This window comes from Terrapene carolina, unplaced genomic scaffold (assembly GCF_002925995.2).
Source record: "Terrapene carolina triunguis isolate 2854851 unplaced genomic scaffold, T_m_triunguis-2.0 Scaffold42, whole genome shotgun sequence".
Classification (NCBI taxonomy): Eukaryota; Metazoa; Chordata; order Testudines; family Emydidae; genus Terrapene; species Terrapene triunguis.
The window spans coordinates 52824671-52852053 of NW_020664393.1; positions in this window are offsets into that span (position 1 = coordinate 52824671).

Consider the following 27383-nt stretch of genomic DNA (forward strand, 5'->3'; position numbering starts at 1 on the left):
TGTTCTGATGCTTTCCTCACAGTGAGAGTAACCTAAAAAATACATTAAACCTCTGTGCTTGCCTGTATGCTTCAATATAATGAACACACAACCTCAAATTAGTAAGCTATATCCACTCCAGGTAATATTTCAAATGGAAATGTGAATACCTTTTCAGTCAGGTGTGTCACTCTTCTACCATTAAGTTTGAAAAGGTAAGTTGCATGAATGTGTTGCATTAGTAAAATACCATTCCAGAGGTGCAAATGAATAAGCAAATGAAGCAATTTTCCTGCATACTGTACCTTTTTCATGGCCTTTCAAAAATGGTCCACTGTTTACTGTTACATTTTAGATACAATAGGCTTGTTTCTCCTCTCACTCACATGGATGCAAATCAAAAGTAATTCCACTGCAGTCAATAAGGTTACATTGGTGTAAAGCTAGTAAAGTGAGAAGAGAATTAAGTTCATTATGTCTACTTCTCTTCTGGTTTTACACCATTATAACTCCACTAAATTCACTGGAGTTACTGTTAATTTACACCTGTGTGAGTGGAGAAGCAGGCCCTTTGTTTTTATTTCCAGAAGCTAAGACACTTTGGGCCATGAGCATTGCTCTAACATATGCCCCGCATATCTCATGTTCACACATTATATCTCATAATTTACACGAGGAAGTTGCAATCAAAGTTACTTGAATTAATTGAACCTAATTCTGCCCTTCCTCTGATTATAGAGGAGTTTACATGGGTGTTAGGAAGAAGATAATTTAGGCCAGCATTTTACCAAATACAAAACTCTCTCATGATCATTATGCAAAAAACTCAAAGGCAGTAAAGGCTAAAAAAAAAAATAATAATTAAAATGGCTAAAAAAAAATTGCCTCAAAGTATGAGTTATGTTTTATTTTGTTCCTGCAACATAAACCAGCTTTGCCTGAGTAAGGACGGCAGGATGAGGTCATGTTTTGGTGGGGCTGAAAGATCAAATTCTGCCACTGGATTTGGGTGTGAGGATCCCTTTTGCTCCACTGAAAGCTGCACATGTTCATTCAAGCATAACATTTGTCTTGACAGCAACTCTGACTAGAATCCATTTGAACCTGTCAGCCTCCTTAGAGAATTGCCCACTCTTCCTTTTGCAGCTCAGGCATGTTTATAATGTGCAAAATAAGGATTATTTTACATTACAAACATGGGTCCAGGATCTAAGTTGCAGTAGTCAATGCTTGATTCAATTGCCATTGGAGTTAATGGGGCTATGCTGATTTACGGATCTGGCCCATGGATTTGTGTCTTTGCTGAAGTAACTTTTAATGTATGTCCCACGTGCAATGATCAGTGTTAACATTAGAGATGGGCCCAATACACAAAATTTAGATTTGGATCTAGAACTGGATTTCCACTCTTACCCAGTGCTTGGGGTTCTGCTGAAGCAAAGCTTTAATTCTCTCCTATATGCAGCTCCATAGTGGTGAACTTTGTAGGTGAAAAGGTGAGAACGTCAAACAGTACTCACTTGAGGGTTTTTTTTAAAAAGGGGGCAATTTACTTTACAATCCATGCTTTTATGTTTAAAAAGGAGCATCAGGGATCACCTAACCCTATCTTAATTACACAGTTAGCACTTATACAGGAATATGTAGAGAAAGTGCCTCATTTGAAACATATGTTTTTCCACAGAGTATGTTTTCCATACATTAGTGCAGAAGATATGTCTGGTCTCAGAACTGAAGCTCAGTTTTCTATTATGCACCCTTATATGATGGAATAATTAGTAAAGCTTTTCTCTAGTTCAGCTAAGATTTGGTCATGAAGTTAGAACCTTTGTACATTTGATTATTGCTACTCTGTACCTGTGGACACTCTGTAATTAAGCTGTTACATTAAATATTGTACATTGTACTTAGTCCAGATGGATGATAAACAGCCGCAGTTGCTAATAAAATTATAGAACCAGAGCCTCAGCTGGTGTAAATTGGCCTAGTTCCACTGAAATCAATGGAGCAAGGCCAATTTACACCAGTTTAGCTCTGGCCTATATTCTTAACCACATTCACTTAGAATGTCCTGAAGCAGAAAGTTACATACAACCATGCTGAGCTAACTGGTGGTTAAACTTGTACATATATTTGGGGGAAAATGTCTTTCATATGAAGGATGAGGTTCAGACAACATGGGTTTAACTTCTGGCTCTGACACAAACGTCCTGTGTTTCCTTGGATAAATACCTTAATTGCTCTGGCTCAGATCCTCAAAGGTATTTAAGCACCTAAATACCAGGCTGTAGGGTATGGTGGGTCTCCCAATCTTTCCAGTTGAAGATATTCCACTGTATATAAATATTCATTAGAACAAAGACTCAGATTTCCCAGATGAGTTCCTTAACAACTAGGCTATAGACTCATTTTCACTCTTGCACAATGAATATGTAAGTAGTAATACAAAGTGGAATAGCTACAACACAAGAAATTGAGAGCAATCCATCCTAGAATACCCTATCGCCTGGTGGTTAGGTCATTCATCTGGGAGGTAGAAAACCTGCATTCAAGTCCCTGTTCTATACCAGGTAGAACAGAGATTCAAACCCAGATAAGTGCCCTGACCGTTGGGGAAGGTCCCTTTTTGACTGGGTGTTCAGCTGAAAACTGGACACCTGGCAACCCTTGGGGCACTACTACCACCTTTTTGTTGAGAGGCCTGGGGCTTAAGCCCTGCCCCTCTCCTTGGTATTTCCTACAGTCTCGTTAGTGTAGGCAGCTCCCTGCTCAGCTTGCTGGTTTCTGAGAATCCTTTTCTCTCTCCTTTGGGAGATCAGGCACTTAACCCCGGGCTGTGAATTCCATTAGGTGTGTAAAAGTTAGGTATTGCAACACTGAGCATTACAACACACCTAAGTTCCTTTGTGGGTCTAGCCCAGAGATGCTGTGCATTTTATCTTAGGCACATACTAAAAATCAGATCTGGAGTGTGTACTTCTATGTGAAGGAATAGAAAAAAATCTGATAGACCATGCCAGCTAAGGTGGATATGTGGTTTTGCACCTGTGTGTCAAAATCATCGACATGGATGCTGAAGTCTTCCAAGATAGTGAGTTTAGGGGTCTTTTGAGTGGTTGGCAGATCAGCAGTATCTAACTTCACAATTTATATGGATATACTCAAATCTTCCATTTCTCACCCATTGAATCATAGAATCATAGAATATCAGGGTTGGAAGGGACCTCAGGAAGTCATCTAGTCCAACCCCCTGCTCAAAGCAGGACCAATTCTCAACTAAATCATCCCAGCCAGGGCTTTGTCAAGCCTGACCTTAAAAACCTCTAAGGAAGGAGATTCCAACCCCCCCCCACCCTCCACACCCCTTAGGTAACCCATTCCAGTGCTTCACCACCCTCCTAGTGAAAAAGTTTTTTCCTAATATCCAACCTAAATCTCCCCCACTGCAACTTGAGACCATTACTTCTTGTTCTGTCATCTGGTACCACTGAGAACAGTCTAGCTCCATCCTCTTTGGAACCCCCTTTCAGGTAGTTGAAAGCAGCTATCAAATCCCCCCTCATTCTTCTCTTCTGCAGACTAAACAATCCCAGTTCATTCAGCCTCTCCTCATAAGTCATGTGCTCCAGCCCCCTAAGCATTTTTGTTGCCCTCCGCTGGACTCTTTCCAATTTTTCCACATCCTTCTTGTAGTGTGGGGCCCAAAGTGGACACAGTACTCCAGATGAGGCCTCACCAATGTCGAATAGATGGGAATGATCACGTCCCTCGATCTGCTGGCAATGCCCCTACTAATACACCCCAAAATGCCGTTAGCCTTCTTGGCAACAAGAGCACACTGTCGACTCATATTCAGCTTCTCATCCACTGTAACCCTTAGGTCTTTTTCTGCAGAACGGCTGCCTAGCCATTCGGTCCCTAGTCTGTAGCAGTGCATGGGATTCTTCCGTCCTAAGTGCAGGACTCTGCACTTGTCCTTGTTGAAACTCATCAGGTTCCTTTTGGCCCAATCCTCTAATTTGTCTAGGTCCCTCTGTATCCTATCCCTACCCTCCAGCATATCTACCACTCCTCCCAGTTTAGTGTCATCTGCAAACTTGCTGAGAGTGCAGTCCACGCCATCCTCCAGATCGTTAATGAAGATATTGAATAAAACCGGCCCCAGGACCGACCCTTGGGGCACTCCGCTTGATACCGGCTACCAACTAGACATGGAGCCATTGATCACTACCCGTTGAGCCCGACAATCTAGCCAGATTTCTATCCACCTTATAGTCCATTCATCCATCCCATACTTCTATAATTTGCCGGCAAGAATACTGTGGGAGACCATATCAAAAGCTTTGCTAAAGTCCAGAAATAACACATCCACTGCTTTCCCCTTATCCACAGACCCAGTTATCTCTTCATAGAAGGCAATTAGGTTAGTCAGGCATGACTTGCCCTTGGTGAATCCATGCTGACTGTTCCTGATCACTTGCCTCTCCTCTAAGTGCTTCAGAATTGATTCCTTGAGGACCTGCTCCATGATTTTTCCAGGTACTGAGGTGAGGCTGACTGGCCTGTAGTTCCCCGGATCCTCCTCCTTCCCTTTTTTAAAGATAGGCACTACATTAGCCTTTTTCCAGTCATCTGGGACCTCCCCTGATTACCATGAGTTTTCAAAGATAAAGGACAATGGCTCTGCAATCACATCCGCCAACTCCTTTAGCACCCTCGGATGCAGCGCATCCGGCCCCATGGATTTGTGCTCATCCAGCTTTTCTAAATATTCCCGAACCACTTCTTTCTCCACAGAGGGCTGGTCGTCTCCTCCCCATGCTGTGCTGCCCAGTGCAGCAGTCTGGGAGCTGACCTTGTTCGTGAAGACAGGCAAAAAAAGCATTGAGTACATTAGCTTTTTCCACATCCTCTGTCACTAGGTTACCTCCCTCATTCAGGAAGGGGCCCACACTTTCCTTGACTTTCTTCCTGTTGCTAACATACCCGAAGAAACCCTTCTTGTTACTCCTAACATCTCTTGCTAGCTGCAACTCCAAGTGTGATTTGGCCTTCCTGATTTCACTCCTGCATGCCTGAGCAATATTTTTATACTCCTCCCTGGTCATTTATCCAATCTTCCACTTCTTGTAAGCTTCTTTTTTGTGTTTAAGATCAGCAAGGATTTCACTGTTTAGCCAAGCTGGTCGCCTGCCATATTTACTATTCTTTCTACACATCAGGATGGTTTGTTCCTGCAACCTCAATAAGGATTCTTTAAAATACAGCCAGCTCTCTTGGACTCCTTTCCCCCTCATGTTATTCTCCCAGGGGATCCTGCCCATCAGTTCCCTGAGGGAGTCAAAGTCTGCTTTTCTGAAGTCCAGTGTCCATATTCTGCTGCTCTCCTTTCTTGCTCGTGTCAGGATCCTGAACTTGACCATCTCATGGTCACTGCCTCCCAGGTTCCCATCCACTTTTGCTTCCCCTACTAATTCTTCCCGGTTTGTGAGCAGCAGGTCAAGAAGAGCTCTGCCCCTAGTTGGTTCCTCCAGCACTTGCACCAGGAAATTGTCCCCTACACTTTCCAAAAACTTCCTGGATTGTCTGAGTTCTGGGGTGGGGAGGAAACCTCTCCCTACATACAGCTGAAGTGAAATGTTAAGATTACAGAATGGTGGCCATATAACAAAAGGTTATTCCAATCCAAACACTGTCACATTTGATGAAATAGTCTTGTTGAAAAGAATGGACATTTTAATTATTGGGCTTTATGAAAAAATGACAAATCTTAGTATATATCTGGCATAGAGCCAGTTGTAGTTGTGAGTGTTACACAATGAAAGAAGAGGATAGTTGCCAATCAGAGATTGTAAGATGTGGTTGTATTGGTGTCTCCTACACATCTCACAGAAAGAATTATGAGGACTTCAAAAGGAGTATTTGCAACAGGTGTTCTTCATACACATCCAGGCAGAGCTTATTTAAGTTCCATACATAGAAGAAAGGTGACAGTCTAGGAAATATTATTCTGTGTGGTCAAGTATCTGTAACATGGTAAAATGGATGATGGGAAAACTATTAATTAAGACAAGAAAGTGAGTTACAATAATTGAGCAGTAAAGGCAGTGCAAAACTGAAAACTGAAGAGCACTTGTCCATATTGCCTGTAGTCCATTAACATTGCCAAATTACTTAACATTGCCAGGAAACACTGAAAAACACTTCAAATTGTTGTGGATTCCCCCCCCCCCCTGCCCCCATTCTGTTTCCATTTTGCTAATACTGGAAGTGTTTTATATGGAAATGAAACTTTTAACGAGAAAAGGATACTTTTCTGGTTAAGGTAGGACTAATTAAACATACCTGTCTAATTAATGTTTGTAAAGCACTTGGAGATCATTAGATTGAATGTGCTGTTATGCAGGGCACTATTATTATCCTTTTCCTCTTCCTGTCAGATAAACCAGTTATTGTACTTTACTTGGTTGAAACAATGACCACATACCCACAATAAATAACCATGAGGCATAATCATCAAGAAAATAAACATAAAACCATTTGGTGAAATTGCACATTTTGGTATATTTACTGGTGATTACATTGTGGTAAGAAATTTACCTAGGTTTTGTGCCCAGAGTCTAAATTCTTGAATCAAGAGAAATGGTTAGAGAAGGCACTGGGAGTCAGAAAGCCGGAAAGAAAGAATCAAGATTCCAGTTCGTGCAAGATTTGAGCAATCTTGCCTCCCACAGCAGCACTGCCTCAGCAGTAGGTGGCACGAGCCATGAAGCAGGCAATGGTTAGGGTGGCTGGGGAATGAGTTACTTCAGTTCATCCGCTATGCAGCTTCTGCCGGGGATAATTCTGGGTGGTGACAAAAGGTGACTTTATCTGGTGGAAACCTTGAAGTAGAGCAGGTAGCTCCTGTCCTCTGCTGGGTGAAGCAGAAGGTGACAATTTCAGAAGAGTTGGGAATTTGGCCTGAGTTTTTTGCAAACCTTGTTAGTTTTTTCCTTGTTTATGTGCTCTTATTGGTGAAAACACATTATCACCCACTGAGATCCCATTACATGCCTCATTTTTGCTTGAAGATTATTTTTAATGGGTAATAAACCACAAAAGTTGTCTTTCATGTAAAGATAAATAAATTATATGTACACAATATGACACATGTAGGGAAGTGTTTTTTTAAAATTGGATTAGTCTAGGAAGTCCCAAGCAAAAACTTGACTGCATCACTAAGACATGACTATTCAACATCTTTTTGTTTTCTTATAAGCCCAATGACATGGGTATTTTGAAAATGTATTTGCCCTCAGCTACTTTCATTTTTAAAAGTTTAAATATATTGTAGCACTCAAAACATAGATCTCTGCCATTCAGTATACGGGGTCTTGTCAAGATAATTAAAAACGCATAGCCCACAGTATGATTTCCTGCAATTTGCTTGAATTTGACACTCTTTTAAGCTTTTGATTATGCACCTGTTCCTCTGTATCCTATGTTAAACATTTAAAACTAACTTCCTACTGCCCTTCCTTCTGAGGTGTGTTGTAATTGGCTGAAATAAAATTATAATTTTAAAAACATACACAATTATAAAATGGCACTTAGCCTGTGATCTAAGCTGCCTACCCACATTTTTAGATAATTGTTTTTATTTGTGTGGCTTTTCTATAACACTAGCAATGTCTTCTGTTTTTCCTGTGTCTCTTCCAGAGTATTCTTTAATTCCTCTCAAATGATGTCAGTTTATGGGATTACTTTAATTCTCTTAGATGTCTTTCCAAAATTCATGAACTTATACCAGTGACCTCACTCCACATGAGTGGACACTTGGAATGTGCAAGTGTGCAGTAAGCTTCCTGCCAGTTAGTACCAACCATTCCGAGATGCTTTCAGCAAATACCCTATTAATTGCTGAATGTAAGGAAAGAAAATGATGTTGATGCCCAACTGCTTCTCTGAAGTCCTTGATGATTCTCAGCATCTGTTTTGCTTCTAGGGCCATTAAGTTATACCTGACATTAGTGCAGTTACTCATTGTGGTTTCCAGGTATAAAAATAGGAAATATTTTAAATCAAGGTGCATATTCAAACTGTAATTTAAATAAACTGGAGAATGATTCTAACTGTGAGGTCCAGGGACTGTTTCATTTTTAAGCAATACAGAGACCACAATTCTGTGTCAATACCTCCCTGCTGAACACTTCAAAGGAATTCTTCTTTCCAGCCAGAGAATTTATTCTAGAAGGGAGGAAGTTTCTCCCTTAGGTTCAAAGGGTCATTGTTAGAGAATTCATATAATTTGTAGGGACTGGTGACTTGAGTCAGAAATCTGCAAATACCATGAATATCAGCCATATACAGTGAGGTGATTATTTCTGGGTGCCAGTCAGAAAATATTCGGCATGTCGATATTTGGGAGTGTGCATACCAAAAGAGGGATGGGATGAGGGAGAGATTTTCAAGTGTGATAAAAATATATCAGCCAATGAAAGTCTGGATTTAAATTCCTGAGGCCAGATCCTAGGCTGCTTCTAAGGTCCCCATGCACCACTAGGTGCAAAGGCACCTTAAATCCGCTGTCAAGGGATAGGTGAGGATTTCCTGAGCATGAGGGAATCCTGGACTGGTGTAAAGCCAGCCCATCTGATTTGTGCCAACACTTCTATTTCCCACACCCAATGCATGGAGTTTGTTGAGGCTATCAGGATGGGGAAGAGAGGACAAGACAAGAGCTGGAAGACATTGGGCTGGACCGCAAGGCATTCCACTAATCCACAGTCTGCAGAAGGGTCCGTAGGGGACTGTTCTAACTAGCAAAAGCTAGTGCAACCCTCCGCCCATAGAAGTGTGTGCTGGGGCTAAGGTGGCCCCCAGCCAACTCAAGCTCAGGGAGGAACAAAAGTATTAGAGCTGCCTTTGCTTCCCTCATCCTCAGCTATACCAAGCACGGGTTTGGCACACATGAGGGTTGTGCCCCCATGCTCCCCGAGCCTATACTATAGATACAAAGGGGCTGAATTAGCGATTCCTAACTTTTTAAGTTTTTATTTTACAGCTATAATAGTAATCTTTTGACATAGCAGCTTGTATGTAATATACGCATGGATTGTGCTACTTGCTACTAAATGCCTTTGAGGGGAAACTAGACAACAGTTTAGGGCAGGAAGTGAAGCATAATACTGCCAGGAATAAGGCCCTGCAGCTGTGTCTGCTGTCTCCTGATGGCCTAACAAGCACAGCTGAGCTGCCCAACAGACAGCCCCACCTGATTGGCTGAGGAAGCCAACAGGCCTGTTCTTAAGCCCAGCAGCAGCAGTAGCTCAATGCATGTACCTGTGGATTCTCTATTTCCCTGTATTTACCTTGCCTTTGTCCTTCTGGGCCTGGGCCCTGCCCTGCACCCTGCCTTCCCTGACTCCAGGTAATCTGGTTCTGATTTTTCAATTCTACTTCCTGGTTCTTGTTCTGCCTGGACTCTGGCTTTTGGGCTCTGATGCTGACTCCTGCTCTGCTCGCTAGACCAAACTGTCCATGTCCTGATCTCCTGACAAATATCACATCCAAGTGAAACTGTGGGGGTAATTTAGGAGAGCAGCATGTGTTTATCCAAATTAGTATCTTCCCAGGTTATCTGGGTTAACACCAACACCTGTATAATTATTCTCTTTTGTAGTACTTCTGATCGGTAAACCTTAAAGCACTTTACAAAGGAAGGCAGCACTTTTATCCCCATTTTACAGATGAGGGAAAGAGGTGATCTCTGGCAAGTCAATAAAGCTAGTGGAGGGCTGCACCTGGGGTGTAGTGGTGGGAAACTGCACCTCTACAACAAGACTCCCTCACTTGTACAGTCCCACAAGGATCAATTCTGTCTCCATTCAACTACATGCAGTCACTAGGTGAGCTGGGCATACAACAGGGACTCCAGTGCCAGCAATATGTGACTGGCAAACAGCTCTACCTGTCCTTCACCATGTACAACTATACTACCAAGATGGCCCAGTGCTTAGATGAGAACAGCTCATGGATGGATAGCAGCTGGTTGTAGCTGAACCTGATTGGGATGGAGGTGATGCTGGTGAGCAGACAAAAGCATCTCTGAAGAGTTTGCAGCCCTGATGCAGACTCCTTTGGTTGAAGGCACACACCCATAATTGCTTAATTCAGTCTATAGTTTAGGAGTGCTCCTGGATTCTTCACTGATGTTAGGGTCTCACAGAACAGCATCTGTGAGTAATGCTCTCTATTACAGCTGGCTGGCTAAAAGAGACTGTCCAATCCTGGCAGATGATGATCTGGCCTCAGTTATTCACATGTGAGGGTACATCTATACTTCACCTAAGAAGTGTAATTCCCAGCTCAGGCAGAGGTACATATGCTAACTCTGCTCAAGCTAGCATGCCAAAAATACCAGTTTGGCTATGGTGGAACAGGCAGCGAATCAGGCTAGAAGCCTTATTACATACCTAGGATCTCAGATCAGATTGTACTCATGTGGCTAGCCTGAGCTGCCCTGTGTGCCTGTGTGGCCCCATGGCTAGTTTTAGCAAGCTGGCTTGAGAAGAACTAGAGTGTGTACATCTATCTAAGCTGAGAATTATTCTTCCCAGCTGTAGTGTAGACATACCCGTAGTCACTTCTCAGCTGGACTACAGCAATGTGATATACATGGGCATGAAGTCTTCAATACTTAGGAAACTCCAACTAGTAAAGAATGCTGCAGTGCATCTCTTCAGTAACACAGGCTACTGCAAACATGTCAGACCTACCCTCCCATCTCTACTCTGGCTTCCCATAGAATATTGAATTTTGGTTCTTATCTTCAAAGTGCTCCATTGGCTGGGCCCACGGTACCTAAAAAATGCACTAAAATTGCAGGTTGAAGACTGGTCAACAATTATGCTCCTCTGGCACAATAGAATGCTCTTCAATAGCTCGGTGCTCGGCTCTCCCCCCCCCGGCGGCCAGAGCGCCGGGGGCAGGGCGGCGAGAGGGCGGCGAGCCCCGGCTGGGGCTCGGCTCGGCTCTCCCCCCGGCAGCCAGAGCGCCGCGCCGCCCCCCTCCAGGTGCCGCCCCAAGCACCAGCTTGGGTGCTTGGTGCCTGGAGCCGGCCCTGAGCTTGTCTATGCAGAGACCAGAGCTTTCTTGGAGATGGCTCCAAGACTGTGGAATCAACTCCCCTGGGAACTAATGACCATCACCTGTGTCACCACCTTCAGCTCTAAGTGCACATTTCTTTGACCTTGCCTTATCTAGTAGAAACATATAATTGTGTGTCTAGATGTAAGCAAGCTCTGAATGAGCTCTTCCCTAACATCTAGTGATGAGCTGCGGGGGAAAGAGTTCAGGAGCAGACTGTATTTGCATAAACATCCCTACTCTGCCTAGGTGCTCAGCAGAGGGATCTCTTCTGCCAAAATGATCGATTTTGGATGGTGTTGGGTAACAAATCACTCTACTATTTGAATGCAGGGGTAATGGAATGTTATCCTAATTGTATGAGTCAAGAACTGTACTTAGCCTGCTCTGATTGAGGGGAGCCACCCTAAACTGAACCTCACCTGCTAAGGAAGGGGTAGGGATGTCAAATCCTAATGAAAGAGAGTGAGGGATGGGGGCAGGTGTTTGTACCTGGTAGTGTGGGCTCTGCCTTAAGAGTTTTAGGTGCTATTTGACCCTGCCCTGCTGTACTGTTTAAAGTCAGAGGTGATTAGACTCAATTGAGGGTCTTTATTTTGTTAAGTGATTGCTAGAGCTGCAGTCACTGATAACCCCAGGTCTAGTTGCTGAGCATTAGACCTGGTGTGGGAGAGTGCTGCCAGGAAAGAGACTGCCCAGCAGTGAGGCTCCCCCATACCTTTTGCAGTCATTAAGAGCTGGTTTAAATGGTGGAACTTCAGAATGTGACATCAGAGTGATAAGTGGTATTGTTTGATGAAACACATGCATGCACAATCCCAGGGTGGGAGGTGAACTTATGTGGATGCACCTGTGAACTCTGACCCTGTGCTGACCAAGGACAGCAACTGTGCATGGGGTGTAGTGGAGGGAGAGGACAATGGCAGGTTAAAAGAACATTTGTTGGACTTTCACATCTCAAGGTGAGAAACTGAGGCAAAGGACACTTTCCACTGTACCCTGGGGTGGATGTTTGCTCAAATCATGGTTGTGGTGTTTTCCCAAATTAATGGGTCGTGAGCCAGTTCTGTGTTATATTATGAAGAAGAACCTGTAGATATTGAACCTGGCCCTTGGTGTTGCTGACTCCAGCTGGCAGAAGGGTTACATATAATATACAAGTTCTACTTCTCTTAACAAAATTCTTCATGATGCACACTTCTCTCCCTCAGGAGTGGATGAGAGAAATCACATGCGACAGATATTAATCAAATTGCTTAATGCACTACTGGAAGGTACTCATATGCTATGGTGAAGAGTACAGTATAAGAACCTCTAGAGAATAGAAGAGAATCCCAGGTCTCCCTAGTGCCAGGCAAGTGCTGTATCCACTAGGCCACACACCTTCTCACTGCCTCATGAACAGTGCCATGGGATGTTTACTGACTATGAGCAGTCAGGAGAATCATAGATTTAAATCTCATCCAAGAAGACAGTACCTTTAGAAGAACAGTACCCTCTGAAACTATGCTGGGTCTTTGGCCTAGTATTGATTTGGAGAAAAGAGCACCATCTATTGAATCACCAATAGCTTTTTCCGTAATAGCCTGTGCTTTCTTCACAGGTCTTTTATCCAATCACTAAACAGACTCAACCTTACTAGAGGAACTTCCCTCGGTAGTACTTCTGTTTTGCTGAACTCAACACTCATCTGAAAGTTCAGATGAGAAATGCTTATTGCCACATATATGCAGTACATGGTGTTTGAAAATAAAGATTTTAATTAAAATTGCCATTTCTAGCCTATTTTAGGCCACTTCAGTGTGAATGTTAAAAAGTTGTATTTAAGAAGTTAAATATTAGTATTCTTCTGATTGTTAAACCAGTAATTCAGCAGGAAAAAAACAACACTTGCAGTCTTTTATGTCAGGCTTCCATACTCTGGGTATCACAAATTATTTTTAGAAAGATATCAGCTCAAAAATGCTAGTTTTAATTGTCATTTTTAAATGTGTTTCATTGACCATGTAGTGTAGTCGTAGCTGTGTCAGTCCCAGGGTATTAGAGAGACAAAGTGGGGAAGCTGATCCAGTAAAAGATATTACCTCACCCACCTTGTCTCTTTCATTGAACATGCAAGATCCCCTCCCACACACACACAGTTCTCATTAGATGTACTTATTTTGAGCTAAATTGGTGCCATTTTTCAACATCCTTTCTCAGTACCACCAATGCTACTTAGCCAGAGTAGGTTCTTCATCTTCCATGGTTAAGGCCATGAGCTGGGGCTACAAGCTGCATGTCACTTTAATAATATTTGGGCTGTGTTGTTACCGGAAGATTTGAAACCAATTATCTTATTCTATCAATTCACCAGGGACGCCAAATATGCTACTGCAGGATTTGAACCCAATTCTATCAAGGCAATGATATTACTTAAAACCACTGTTTTTAATTTAAACCCTATATTCCGATATTAAAGGTTATGGTCCGCCCTATGGTTTTCCAGAGAAAAGCCATTGACCAAGGCCAATTAACTTTCCCCTTGAAGGACACAGACACAGCCCTCCGATCAAGAATAGGCAGCAAGCAGTAAATTCTTTGAAAACAAAAATAACATTAATTTAGAAGTGAAAGATTACAATAAAAGAGGATATAGAGGTAAAAATAAATAAATGAAACAAACAGTAAAAGTTACAGATACAATGTAAAGGAAGCGGCCTGATAAATAAAAACAACACAACAATAACAGTTACAATTAACTATCACATATATCTATAACCATTTACTTAACACTATACTTCATAACAATGTATCAAGTCAAATACATAGAATATATTAATTAACACTTAATATTAAATACTTAACATTAAACATCCAATAAATGCTGATCAGCAGTTATCAGATGGGTAGGGAGATCTCACTCAAACCACAGGCATCCAGCTTTATTTACATTTGAACCCCATACACCTCAGGATGTTAAATAGAAAAGAATTAAAACTTTGAGGCTTTTATAAAATCTCTCTGACTCGTCACTGGAACAGTCCTTCTGCTCTGTCAAGTTTTTTTGAGAGCGTTGTCTGGTGGCAGTCTGTGTGCTGCTGCCTGCCGGGTTGCTCACTGCTGCCTTCTCCTGAGGTAAGTGTCCCCTCAGGCAGGAGAGATGGAAGCCTGCTGGCCATTGCTGCTGGGCTGCGGCAAAAGCCTCCTGCTGGTAGGGCTTCAGGAGAGACCGTTGCTAAAGCTGCTGCTTTTGCAGTGGCTGGCTTCCAAGCAGTTCTTCAGCTTTTCAGGTGGCTTCTCTTGTGCAGGTAACTTCTCGTAGATGTTTGGCAGCGTTCCACTCTCTTGCTGGTCCCTATCTCTGCAGAGTTTTAACCTCTAGCTGCTGCCTTTATATATGATTTTTGCAGCTCATTACATAATTTAGTATCATAATTCAGCCAATCAGCTTTCAAGGATTTGCATATCCTAATTTATAGCATTGTACTGGCATGTGACATTCAAGCTCAGCCAATCGGCTTTCAGAGATTAGCATATGCTAATTACTGATTGCCATATGTTAGTTAGTCATGTGTACCAAAAGCTCCTCCCCTGTCTCAGACTTCTATAGGCTCAATGCATTTCTAAGGGGTTTTTCAAGATTTGAAATGAACTCTGGCTATTTCCTGTCTGGAAGTCCCATTGTTTCCTATAGACTATAATGTAGTCCTATGTGATTTTGCTGAGTCATTCCCCACAGGAAACGACGTAATCCCTTGTCTAGATTGCATCATCCCTATTCTTTGAGCTCCCATGTATTCCTATGGGATTTTCGACTACATTACATAATCCTATGGCCGCCATTACTGTATTTTCTAATTTAAACTAGTACTAATTTTTATTTAATTAAAGCCTTATTCTTAAAAACTAATTACTGTTCTAAGTATCAGAGGAGTAGCCATGTTAGTCTGGATCTGTAAAAAGCAACAAAGAGTCCTGTGGCACCTTATAGACTAATAGATGTATCGGAGCATAAGCTTTTGTGGGTGAATACCCACTTCGTCAAACGCATTACTGTTCTAAGGATGTCAAAGGGTCCTGACACCATCACCATTCCTTCTATGTTCATTTAAGCAATTTTTACAATGTTGGAAAACCTTCTGAGGTTTTTCTGCAGATTCTCTCCATTCAGAGCTTAATAAGGTATTTCGGGCAACTGAGGCAAAATTATCTCATCACAGTGTAATGCCTTGTAATAGCCTTCAAGAGTTTTTTGGCTATACACATACCTCCCCAAAGGATTCAAGGGCAAAAATGTAATTATCAGCAATATGGGAAATGACTGGTCTAAAGTCTGCATTTTTCAAAGTTAGTGCTGTGCTGCTAAACTAATAAAGCAACTCAATTTATGCCAGCAGAGACTTCTTTATACTGTATCTAGTCCAGATAGCCTTATCTATAACTTAGTAGAAATATATCATTTTTGTTGCTGTGTAAAACATTTTCAAAGGATTTTGAATTCTCATGATTTTCAGTATCCTTGTATTTTCTAGTATTCCCCAGTTTAGAGAAACTATTTTGTGGTTTTACCAAACTATACATGACTTAAAGTGAACAAAATAAAACTAATTTAACAGTGGAGTGCCTAACTGTGTGGACCCAGTACCTTTTAGGTTTCAGATCCATGTGTTTTCTTGAGCAGGAAACTAGTTGCCAGGATTACTGGAATCTAGTCCTAATTCTGCTATTCTCTTGTTGTGTGAGATTTAAATTCTCCTTAGTTCTCCATTATAAAATGGGATAAATAATGCTTACCCATCATGGTGTGTGGGGACTTAATTAAATAATGCTTATCTGGTGATGCTTTGAATTGAAAAGAGCTGAAGAATTGCAAAATGTTATAAAACCTGGTATAAAATGTTCTCTCTTCCTTCTTCTTCCCCATCAAAAGAATTATACAATCTTTAATACATGACTACTAGGCATGGGACTAAACAAAACTCCAGATACAAACACATCTGAACTTTGGCTGAAATTTTGAACTTTGCAGCTAGCATCTGTTTTTATAATGGGACAATCTTAAACCATGGAGCTAAATGCCACCAGATTTTGGAGTAGCTTTATCTGGATCTAGAATTTGCAGGCATAATCTCTAACTACAGGTAAAATACAATATATATCTGTTTCTGTCCTTTTCAAACATTCAATGTATATATTCATGAGTTTTCTAGGTGGAAAAAATCCAGTTACAGTTGACAGTTATTTGTCTTGTTCTTATATTAAAGATGAAATAGTTAATTCTGGCACATTAAAATTTTTAGTTAATTCTAGTACATTTGGGGTTTTTTAGTCTCCCTCTCTTATATATAATGTGACTCATAAAAGAGACTAGGAACATTTTTCACTAATTCAACTAAGTTCAGAATGATGACAGCATCTAAATGTTAAAGATTTATAACACAAAGTAGTGCAGTGGTAGCTTGAAATTAGAAAAGAGTGATGCAATCTAAGAGGATATGGCATTTTAAAGTAGCATTACTTCAAAAGCCTTTGGCAGTTTTTTTCTTTTTTTTAAAAAACCAAGACTACTATTGGACATGATGGGGAGCCCAGGGAGTAATTGATACCAAACATGGTTACAAAAATATCTTTTTAAAGGGCATAATTATAAAGACAGATTTATGGAGTATCTTCCAAATTACTATTTTTTTAAAGCGAAGTACATAATTCCACGTAGTAACGTGGCTAAAAATTGCAGCCCCGTCACCTGTTTATATCTTTGATCAGTAATTAAGGGTTTTGTTTGATTTCATTCAGTGATAGTTTCTTTCTTACTGGTTCATATCACTCAGGCAGATCAATGGTTTAATCATGTTGTCATTCAGCCAGTTTGGGTTCAAATCCATTTTGTGGGATTTTTCACAGTTGAAAAGGGCATCTTTTCAGGTTAGAAGGATCTGAAGGGCTCAAGACTAAGATCTAACAAAACCTCATGTATCCATTGAGTACTGATTTGCAGTCTGGAATGTAAATTCTGTAACATCCATTACAGATCACTCTGATTGCTAGGAGAATTGTATGAAGAACTTTCTGTTAGAGTTTGTTAAAGTCATATTTAAACAGGTTTCTCTTGTTTTGTATCTCACTTGGTCTGACAATCTCCTTTACTGTATAGTAGTGGAAGAAAAGGCTCCCCCTCACAATACTCAAAAACTATTCATTAAAGCCCCCATGCTACAATTTGTTCTGCCTGGGCAGACCCCTGCATCTTTGAGAGGCCCTATTAAATTTAGTGGGGGTGCACACAGGTGTAGGGGTCCACCTGAACAAATTACAGGATTGGGGTGAAATCTTTACTCCTGTTCTGATCTTGCTGTGCCAAAATATGTTTAATATTTCCTGTCTTTGCACAAATTAAAGTTTATTTGTATTTATGTAAAGATTTTAAAAGGAAACATAGAATACAAAATATGAAATGTTATGTTAATGCAATTCTCTGTCTTTTTTTAAAATGCAATACATAATTAATAAGACTGTTTGTTTCTGAAGTCCTCTTTGTCAAACTAGGAATCTTTGGGATAAATGCAACTAAAGATAAGTGGCTGCAAATTACTGATTTCATTGGGTCAGATCTTGCCTTTCTGTATTCATGCAAGTAGTCCCATTAACTTTAGTGGAGTTTGTCAGGATGACTTCAGTAGTGCTGCTCACAATTAGTAAAACAAGCAGGATTTGGTCCCTGTTGTATCCTAGATTGCTGGAAACTCTTCATCTGAAGGTGTTGAAAACTTTACCTAATATAGTTAGGTAGTGAACTGGAATCAGGTTATGCAGTTAGCACCTGATTCACAGTTTAGCAACACTTTAAAGATTTTGAATCTAAGCCTGCTTATGTTTCAAGGTAACAGCAGTTTTTACATTGATTTAGTTCTGAGCAAAATTGGGAAAAGTTCTGTTAATTAGATATCTCCTTCTCACCCTGCCCCTCTCATGTGCACAACCACACCTATGACTTCTTCCTGTTCATGCCTCCAGGATGAGCATCCTTCCAGATATTCATTGCATTTCTTGGTGTGCTTTCCACTAGTTTCCAGTTTGCACCTGACTCCTCCTCATACCAGTAACTCACAGCACGCTTCCTGAAAATTCACAACACACACCTTCTTTCACTTGATCAATAGTGCCTTGTCTTCAACATATTACTTCTTCCATCCCACTGACTCTTATGACCTCATTTGGAGTCCGCCATGACAATCCTCACCTTCCCACTTGAAATCATGTAGACCCTCCTACATATACATTGCATTCTGGGGCACATCAGTGATCACTGATTTCAAGAGTTAATTTAATGTGGAAGTTCTTAGGCCCCCAGGAAAGAGGCCCATAATCAATTTTTAAATTTGTGGGGAGAGAAGGGAGGTATTTAGAGGTGCAAAAGATGGCCTAGGGGAGATGAATGCTTACTTATGGTATCAGCAGTCCTAAGTTCAAGCCCCAAGAAGCATTTACAACACAAGTCAAAATGATCAAACCTAAATTATGGACTTGATGCAGAAATTATTGTGAGGTTCTATGGCCTTCTTTGTGCAGGTGGTCAGAACAGATTATTGTAATGGTCCCGTCTAGCTGTAAAATCTATGAATGCTTGGGTTGTGGATTGAGGACTAAGTTAAGGAGTTGGTAGAGACTGAGAAAGGTGTAGAAGAATGAGAGGAGATAGTCTCAAGAAGTTCAGTTATGGTTCAAACTTCAAACTGAATGTTTTGAGACTCACCCATTGTAAGTGTAAAATGAGTTATTTTAACTTTTTGACCCATCCTTTTTGTAACTCTCTCTTACTTCAACATTTGATATTTTTCAGTTTAAACAGAACTGTGGGTCCCTACTACCAACAGTAGCATTAAGTAAATAAATGACAAATTGTTTCATCTATGTAAACTTTTAGGGGGAAAAAACCTGTTTAATTTAGTTTCAATTCACCATGTAACTTGGTATCATTTGTGTAACTGGTGTGGTTAGTTTGCTAAAAATAAGGTTAGACAAACTAAAATAAATTGGCTAAACATATGTCAATACGGGTAGTGTCAGCAGAAAGTTATAAATACCGATGGCAGGAAGTTGGTAGATTTGCCTTCAAAAGATAAAATCTGACTCAAGAAGTCCAAAACAAACTGATTTGAGGAAAACAGATACCAACTGCTCTAGTTTATATGGGAATAGTTCTTCTAAGATATTTATCTAAGCTCTTCAGAGTTGTTCTTAAAGGATGGCAATTTCCTCTTTAAAAGTGTCCAAGCAATTACACTGGCTTTACAGACACCTCTTATCAAAATATTTCCCACAGGTATTTTATGTAGCTGTAGGTTTTTCAGACTGTGGCGCCTGCTTCTGAACTTCCCTCTGACTCCCTTAGGCCACAAGCTCATGAATCATTACATTACCTGCCTTCTGAGTAAGGCAAGAGGGACTAAATCAGCAGTTGTGGGCTGACTCATTCTCTCCTTATTACCTTACTAAAAATAGGCTCAATGGTTTTGTTTACTCTAGTTGCTTCTCAGGTTTTCCCTATAATCCTGCAGACTGACTTTTCCTAGGGCAGGAAATTGAAAAAGGACAATATGTTAGCTTGTTTTGACTGAGAGAGAAAGGCATGAGAGACCAATATAGGGGGATGTAAGCAGCTATGTTCAGATAATCAGTAACAGGAAATTTGAACTGGTGAATAGTAGCAAAGGTAGCTGTTATCAACAGGTGGCTGTTGAGTAAAGCTTCAGTGATCCAGACAGATCAACAGCACAAGAAATAACTGAGGTATCACTTTTAAAAAAAATTGAAATAATGCAAGCATTTTCTCATACTTTTGGAATGAATGAGAATGTATTTCAGGAGCTGTAAATAAAAAGGAATAATTGTTTGCAACATCATTGCCTTTCATTTAGTACAATCTTGATTCATTTTGGGTTTATTAATATATTTTTAATCTCCCCTGCTCAGCACAGTCACTAGTAAGGAAAGGAGTAAGTGCAAAAACTTTAATAATTTAAGTCATTGCTGCAGGTCCCTAGCTGGCCATGAGGGGACAAATGTGGGATTCTCATCTGCGCTGTCTGAATCAAATGAACACATTTGAATGGATATGTTCTAGACTTGTGGGATCCTTTTGTTTGTATCGTTTATAGCCAGATTTGCTTTCCCCTTTAAGCTACTTCAAATTCCTCCTTCCCTCCTTCAAGGTAAAATCTTTCTATTAAGGTTTCCCAGGTTTTAAACACAAAATTGTTTTTAAAACTGTAGGCCGCTTCTTCCCACATAGTGTACCCACAAGGGTTTCCAAACTAACAGGTGTATCCCCTGGTGCATCTGATTAATCATTGTTTTCCAGCTTGTGATTCACAGGGCCACGTTCAGCTCACTTACCAGTGCCATTTTCAGAGGAGTTACTCTGGAATCAAACTAGTATAGCTGAGGTAAGAATCTAGCACACTGTCTTTGCTGGGACTACTCACGTGCTTGAAGTTAGTCAGGTACTTAAGCACCTTGCTGAATCAGAGCCTTAATTTCTTAGGTGAGTAGCCTCCTAGCCTGCTGGCTTGTGGGAATGACGTTCTGAGGTGCCAATTTCTCTGCCGAACCCAGACTTTGTGAATCCCAGTGATTTATAATATTATAGAAGACTTTGAAACGGTTTTTGAATATAAACACATACTCCGTTCCTCTTTCCCCCCTCAAATTTATTATGATTAATCGTTTTGCTGGTGAGCACGTTGTCACCATCAATGAATAAATAATAATAGTTCTGGGGTTATCATGCCTTCTGGTTAATCTAATGATTTTTCTGTAGTGGTTTTTAAAAAATGTCATGTAAGTACTTTTTGGCATAATTAGGTTTTATTGTCCCCCTGGAGGAGGATTCTGACTGTTTTTGTGGCAGTAAAATTCTGTTTCATTTAGTTGACCTTTGAAACTTGGAGATGGGCTGTGTAAAGTTCTTACAGCAATCACTTGATAGCTTTCAGTACCATTGACACTACTTTATTTTTAGTTTGATTTTTCCATTTGTTTCCCTTCAAAAGGAAGCATGAGCCACATATACTGGGCTTGCTTGTGAAACAGATTCTTCTGTGAGCCATGGCAATTTGTTTTCTAGAAATTATTTTTAGAAGAGCAAAAGGCCTTGAAGATTCTTGGGTGACTCTTAGCCACACTGGGATTTTTGTCACACCTATTAGCTGATCTTTATGCATTCACAAGTTCAGAGAAACCCACTGTGGATTATTTCTGGTTTTAAAGAAACCTTTCTAGCTATATCCCCTCCCTCCTCCCTTCCATCACTTGTCTCTGCTTTTGCTCTGTCTTGACTATGCCCGATGTCATCAAAACCATCTGAGCATATTCATAATGAAAGCTCTTTGAAACAATGACACTCTTGTTCTGTCCTCTTCAGTTTAGTTCCTGGCAAATGTTGATGACACAAGTCTAGGTTATTTCCTCTATTGATTTCTCTTTTTCCAGAAAATTAAATCACTTTCTGACATCTTGTTTTTAATTATTAAAAACGAAGGCCAACTTGAAGCCGCAGGCTGCTGTCACCTTTTACTCTGTAGTGAACTTTGTAAAATGAAAATAAGGTAACTTCAAAAGATTGTTTTGATTCTAAAAATATGGGAATGTTGATAATAAAACAAGTTAGCATATTCAAACTATTCAGCACAACCTGTAATGGCCACTGGTGAAGAGTTACATTGGCCAGGGCTTTGCTTACAATTTCCATGAATATAATTAGTGTGTAAGATAATATAGACAAGTCTTCTGAATTCTGGAAGCCTATATTAGGATGATTTAATGTGGGGAAAAGTCTATTGACTTGTAAATATAATGGATGAGCTGCCCACCTTTGTATGCCCATAGGGACCCTGATTCTAATGTCACTCACATTGGTATTAATCAGAACTAACTTCCTTTAAATCAGTGGCGCTCCATCAATGGAAAACTAGAGCATTTGGCTCTACAACTCCCTTGTGATCCTCATGCCCCTGCTGCAGTTCTACAAGTAGTGGATGTTCCTGAAGTAATCCAAATGCATAGGAGCGAGAAGAGAATAGCTGAAACAACAGGGAAGTGAGGTCCCTGTTTCTCCTCACCACCACCCCATTTTCAGGGTCAACAATGTCTCTCTCCACGCCTACTCACTCTACCCCCCAACTTTGAGCCTGTGGTGAGGGAATACCAGGTCAGTCCCAACACCAGCCCTGAAAATGCTGCTGCATATAGCAGCCTCAGCTAACTCAGCACTCCCTTCTCTCTCCATTGTTGAACCACCAAAGAGCTGATGAGCTCATTCTCACTCACCAGCTGAACTACAGAGGCTGACTCAGCCAGAAGGGAAGCCAGAGGCAAGAGTTCAACTTTGCTCTGGGAAGTTGCACTCACAATAAGAGTAGGAAGAAGAGTCCCCGTGCTAGGTTCCCGGAGCAGGAGGAAGCAGGAGACACCCACTAGCCCCACTACTAATGTTGGGGGAGAGGACTGTAGTGCCAGGAGTGGGATAGACACTCTGTTAGGGAGACTGGACCAAAATAGGGGTGAGGAGAAGAGTGTATGTAGAGAACATGGGGAATGATTGGCAACAAGGATGGGGAAGGGGGTCAGAGTGCAGTGGGGAGCAGACAGGGACTAAGCAGTAAGGGGGAGCGGTCTGGAGCAGAACTCCCATTCAGGTAAAACCAGACGGGAATCCTCCTTCCTCCTCCCTGGATTGGGCCAGCAGCACTGCTCCTTCACACCTCCCTCTCCCACTTCCTCAGCTTGTGCAGTGGAAGCTTCGCCATCCTGGTTCAATCTACTTTAACCACAGTGGACGGGGCACACAGAACACCTGGGAGGACAGAGCAGTGGGAGCATAGAACATGAGGGTGGCATGGTAGAGCAACATTGCTGGGGGCCACAGAGTGCAATACCCACGTGCATAGGCAAATACACACACAGATGGACACACACATTAATGGTACACACATCTGAGGCTAAAATGTCTTCATTGGCCCCTCCCCCTACTTTTTTCTTTTCCAGTTGTAGCTCTGAGGGAAGGCTCTTTTCTGGCCTGTAGACTATCTGCAAATATTAGTCTGTGTGATATTTGCTGCTTCTACTCCCTGCTTGCCAAATGGGGAAAAGAGTCCTACCCCCATTAGTTATTAGAGTCTCCCCCTCTCGTCCCAATCATAAATTTAATGAAAAAGAAGTAATAGCAGGTGGAATCACCCATTATGGCTCCTCTTTTTTCCCCCTGGCATTGTTCTGTGAGGTAGCTGTCAGCTAAAGAGCTGATTTTAGGCCACATGACCTCTTTAACATTTTTCTCTGTCTGGACTGAATTGACTGTAAGCCAGTCAGAGGAGAACTTACCATTGCATTAGTATATCAGAGGATGTTGTAAGCATGTTGAGGTCATTCTCGTGAGTAAGTGGGCTACCTGGATACTGGGTTAGTCAAAGCATCTGATTCCTCTTCTTTCCCAAGCTAGCCACTCAACGCATTATGCAGACACTACTGTTAGGGGACTGCTCCTTTCTTCAGACTAAGGAGCAACCTGCACAGCTGTGGAGCAAGGAAGGCTCATAGAACTGCTGTGAGTAAGCAACCTTGCAGGTGGCTGTCTGTTGTTGGATAAGGCCTTGGCAACAAAAGAACAGGAACATTGTACATTACTTATTACTTTGAATTGTTTGCCATGAAATAGGTAGGGCCAGTTACAGTTAGGTCCGAGTCTTTATGTGAACTCGAATGTGCTGTTTGATTAAAGGAATTTTATCAGCCAATAGAAATTACATGGGAATGTGAGCACTGCCAAAGAGACCTATTTTTAATGTAAAGAATGACTTATGAGTCTATTGTGCAGACCAAGCCTATCCGTATAACTACATTGCTCAGAGATGTGTAGAAAACCCACCCCCCTGACCGATGCAGTTTATACCGACTGAACCCCTGGTGTAGACAGCACTATGCTGATCAGAGGGCTTCTCCCGTTGACATAGCTACCGCTTCTCAGGGAGAAGTTCTCTCATCGGCGTAGGTAGAGTCTTCACTAAGCACTACCGTGGCACAGATGAATCAGTGCAGCTATGCTGCTGCTGCATTGTTTGTGTAGACAAGCCCTAATAAGGTCTTACAAGTGTTGGGTGCTTTTCATCTTGAAATACTTTACAAACTATGGGCTCAAATCTGCAACCCTTACACGTCTTAAGTAGTACTCACTGGAACAGTCCCAATGAACTCTCCTCGTTAGAGTGGTCCACTCCTACTCATTTTCCACTATGACAGCTGCCATCAGGTCTTTTTGATATGAACCTCATCCACCTCCCAGTTCAGTGGTGGGCAATCAGGGTAATCTGATTGCAGGCCATGAGACATTTTGCTGATGTTGAACGTCCGCAGGCACGGCCCCTGCAGCTCCCAGTGGCCACAGTTCTCTGTTTCCAGCCAATGGGAGCTGTGGGAAGCGACGGCCAGCATGTTCCTGTGGCCTGCCGTTGCCCACAGCTCCCACTGGCCGGGAACGGTGAACTGCGGCCACTGGGAGCTGCGGGGGCCATGCCTGCGGACATTCAACATCAGCAAAATGTCTTGCAGCCCGCCATCAGCTTACCGCAGGTTTCCCACCACTGTTCCAGTCCATCCAAAATACTGCAGCCAAAACTCTTTCCCCCTGTTACTTCACAGACTCTCTGCTAGAGTTCATGGCACCGTTCCCGTGAGTAAGTACTACTCAGCATGAAGAACAGTTAAATCTGGCTCTCAGTGCTGAAGGGGAGGAAACAGAAACAACCAGCACAGTGCACTGTGCCCGATAGTTGGTTTGAGGAGGAATATTTCAATATAGAGTCTTAAAGGGAATTCTCACCGGTAGTTAGAAGTAAGAAAAACTGTCTTCATGGCACTGAAGCATTTGTCATGGAAACAACATTTCATAGCACTGTTCTTCAGAGGATCTTTAACCCCTTTATAAACACTGGTTGATTAGTCTTCAGTAGAACTGGTTGGGAATTTTTCAGCAAAACCTTTTTTCATTGGAAAATGGTAATTAATTGAAACTGAAACTTTGCAGGAAAGGGATGGTTCTGAAAAATCTTGGTTTAAACCATTTTTTTTAAATCAAAATTGTTTAAACATCCCTTTTTTGATTTTCTAAATGAAAAATTCTGAGTATTTGGATTCTAAATTTCTTTTTGCTTGGAAATTTAAGCTAATTATAAAAAAATTAAAGAGTTGAACAAAAAACATTTTGAAATGATCATTGTTTCAGTCAACCCAAATACTTGTGTTTTTTTTAATTGTCATTTTTCATTATTTCAGCCTTTTGCCCCAATTCAGGACAGGAATATTTTTCAAAATGCCACATTTTCCCTGAATGGCAAAATTGTTTCCCACACTATTCTTGAGCACCTGATGATGAAGGTAAGCTATACCTAGATTGCTAAATTGAAGCACAGAGAATTAAGTGACCAAGATCATGCAGCAGGTAAAAGGCAGAATTAGAACTCCCAGTCTTGTGCTTTATCCAGGAGACAAATTGTCATTCTTCACTTGGCTTTAAAAAAAGAAGAGGAAGAAAACACAGAAATCACAATACTCAAGCTTTTTAAAACTAAGGAAATACAACCTAGATAGAGCTAGATAGGAAGGTGCATAACTGGCTGGAAAGCTGTTCCTAGAGGGTAGTTATCAATGGTTCAAAATCAAGCTGGAAGGGCATATTAAATGGGGTACCACAGAGATCAGTTCTCGGTCTGGTTCTGTTCAATATCTTCATCAGTGATTTAGAAATGGCATAGAGAGTACACTTAAGTTTGCGGACAATACCAAGCTGCAAGTGCTTTGGGGGGTAGGATTAAAATTCAGAATGATCTGGACAAACTGGAGAAATTGTCTGAAGAAAATAGGATGAATAAGGACAAATGCAAAGTACTCCATTTAGGAAGGAACAATCAGTGGCACACATACAAAATGGAAAATGACTGTCTAGGCAGGAGTACTGCAGAAAGAGATCTGGGGGTCATAGTGGATCACAAGCAAAATATGAGTCAACAATGTAACATTTTTACAAAAAAAGCAAACATAATTCTGGGATGTATTAGAAGGAGTGTTGTAATCAAGACTCAAGAAGTAATTCTTCCGCACTAGTCCATGCTGATTAGGCCTCAGCTGGAGAATAGTGTCCAGTTCTGGGCACCACATTTCAGGAAAGATGTGGACAAATTGGAGAAAGTCCAGAGAAGAGCAATAAAAATTATTAAAGGTCTAGAAAACATGACCTGTGAGGGAAGATTGAAAAAACTAGGCTCGTTTAGTCTGGAGAATAGAAGACTGAGAGGGGACATAACAGTTTTGAAGTACATAAAAGGTTGTTAAAAGGAGGAGGGAGAAGAATTGTTGTTCTTAACATCTGAGGATAGGACGAGAAGCAATGGGCTTAAATTGCAGCAAGAGTGGTTTAGGTTAGACATTAGGAAAAACTTCCTAACTGTCAGGGTGGTTAAGCACTGGAATAAATTGGCCAGGGAGGTTGTGGAATCTCCATCACTGGAGATTTTTAAGAGCAGGTTAGACAAACACCTGTCAGGGATGGTCTATAATATTTAATCCTGACATGAGTGCAGGGGACTGGATAAATGACCTCTTGAGGTCCCTTCCAGTCCTAAAATTATATGATTCTACCTAAAGCAAGAGTTACTCAGAGAATAGGTGTCCAACCAAAAAATGTAATGAATTTCAACTTATTTTATTCTGGAAAAAATTACAATCCATTTCCATTATCTGTGTGGTATTTATAAATATTTGCTTTATATTTCACATGAATAACTTTCAGACTGTTTCTTGTTTGTGAATTGTTCACCTCAACTATTTACTTATAGTGAAGTGTGATTATTTCTACCACCTGACGGGATGCAAATTTTTTCAACAGGAAATTAAGAATGACAGTTTATAATTCATAATAATTTAATAACTTCTGTTACGAATTATTGCAACTGCCAGGGTTCACAAACATATTCATGCATATGCAACTGTCCTCAGAATATTTGTGAATAATAAATAAAATTACACCACAAATGGAAGTAAATAAAATTTGGCCTCTTTGTTCATGGATATAATTATTATGTATATTACAAAAGTTTCTAGAGGGCCCAATTGCTCTAGGTGCCAGGGCCGGCTCCAGGCACCAGGCACCCAAGCACATGCTTGGGGCGGCACCTGGTAAGGGGTGGCGGGGGGAGCGCGGCGCGGCATTCTGCGGGGGTGGGGGGCAGCGCGGCGCTCGG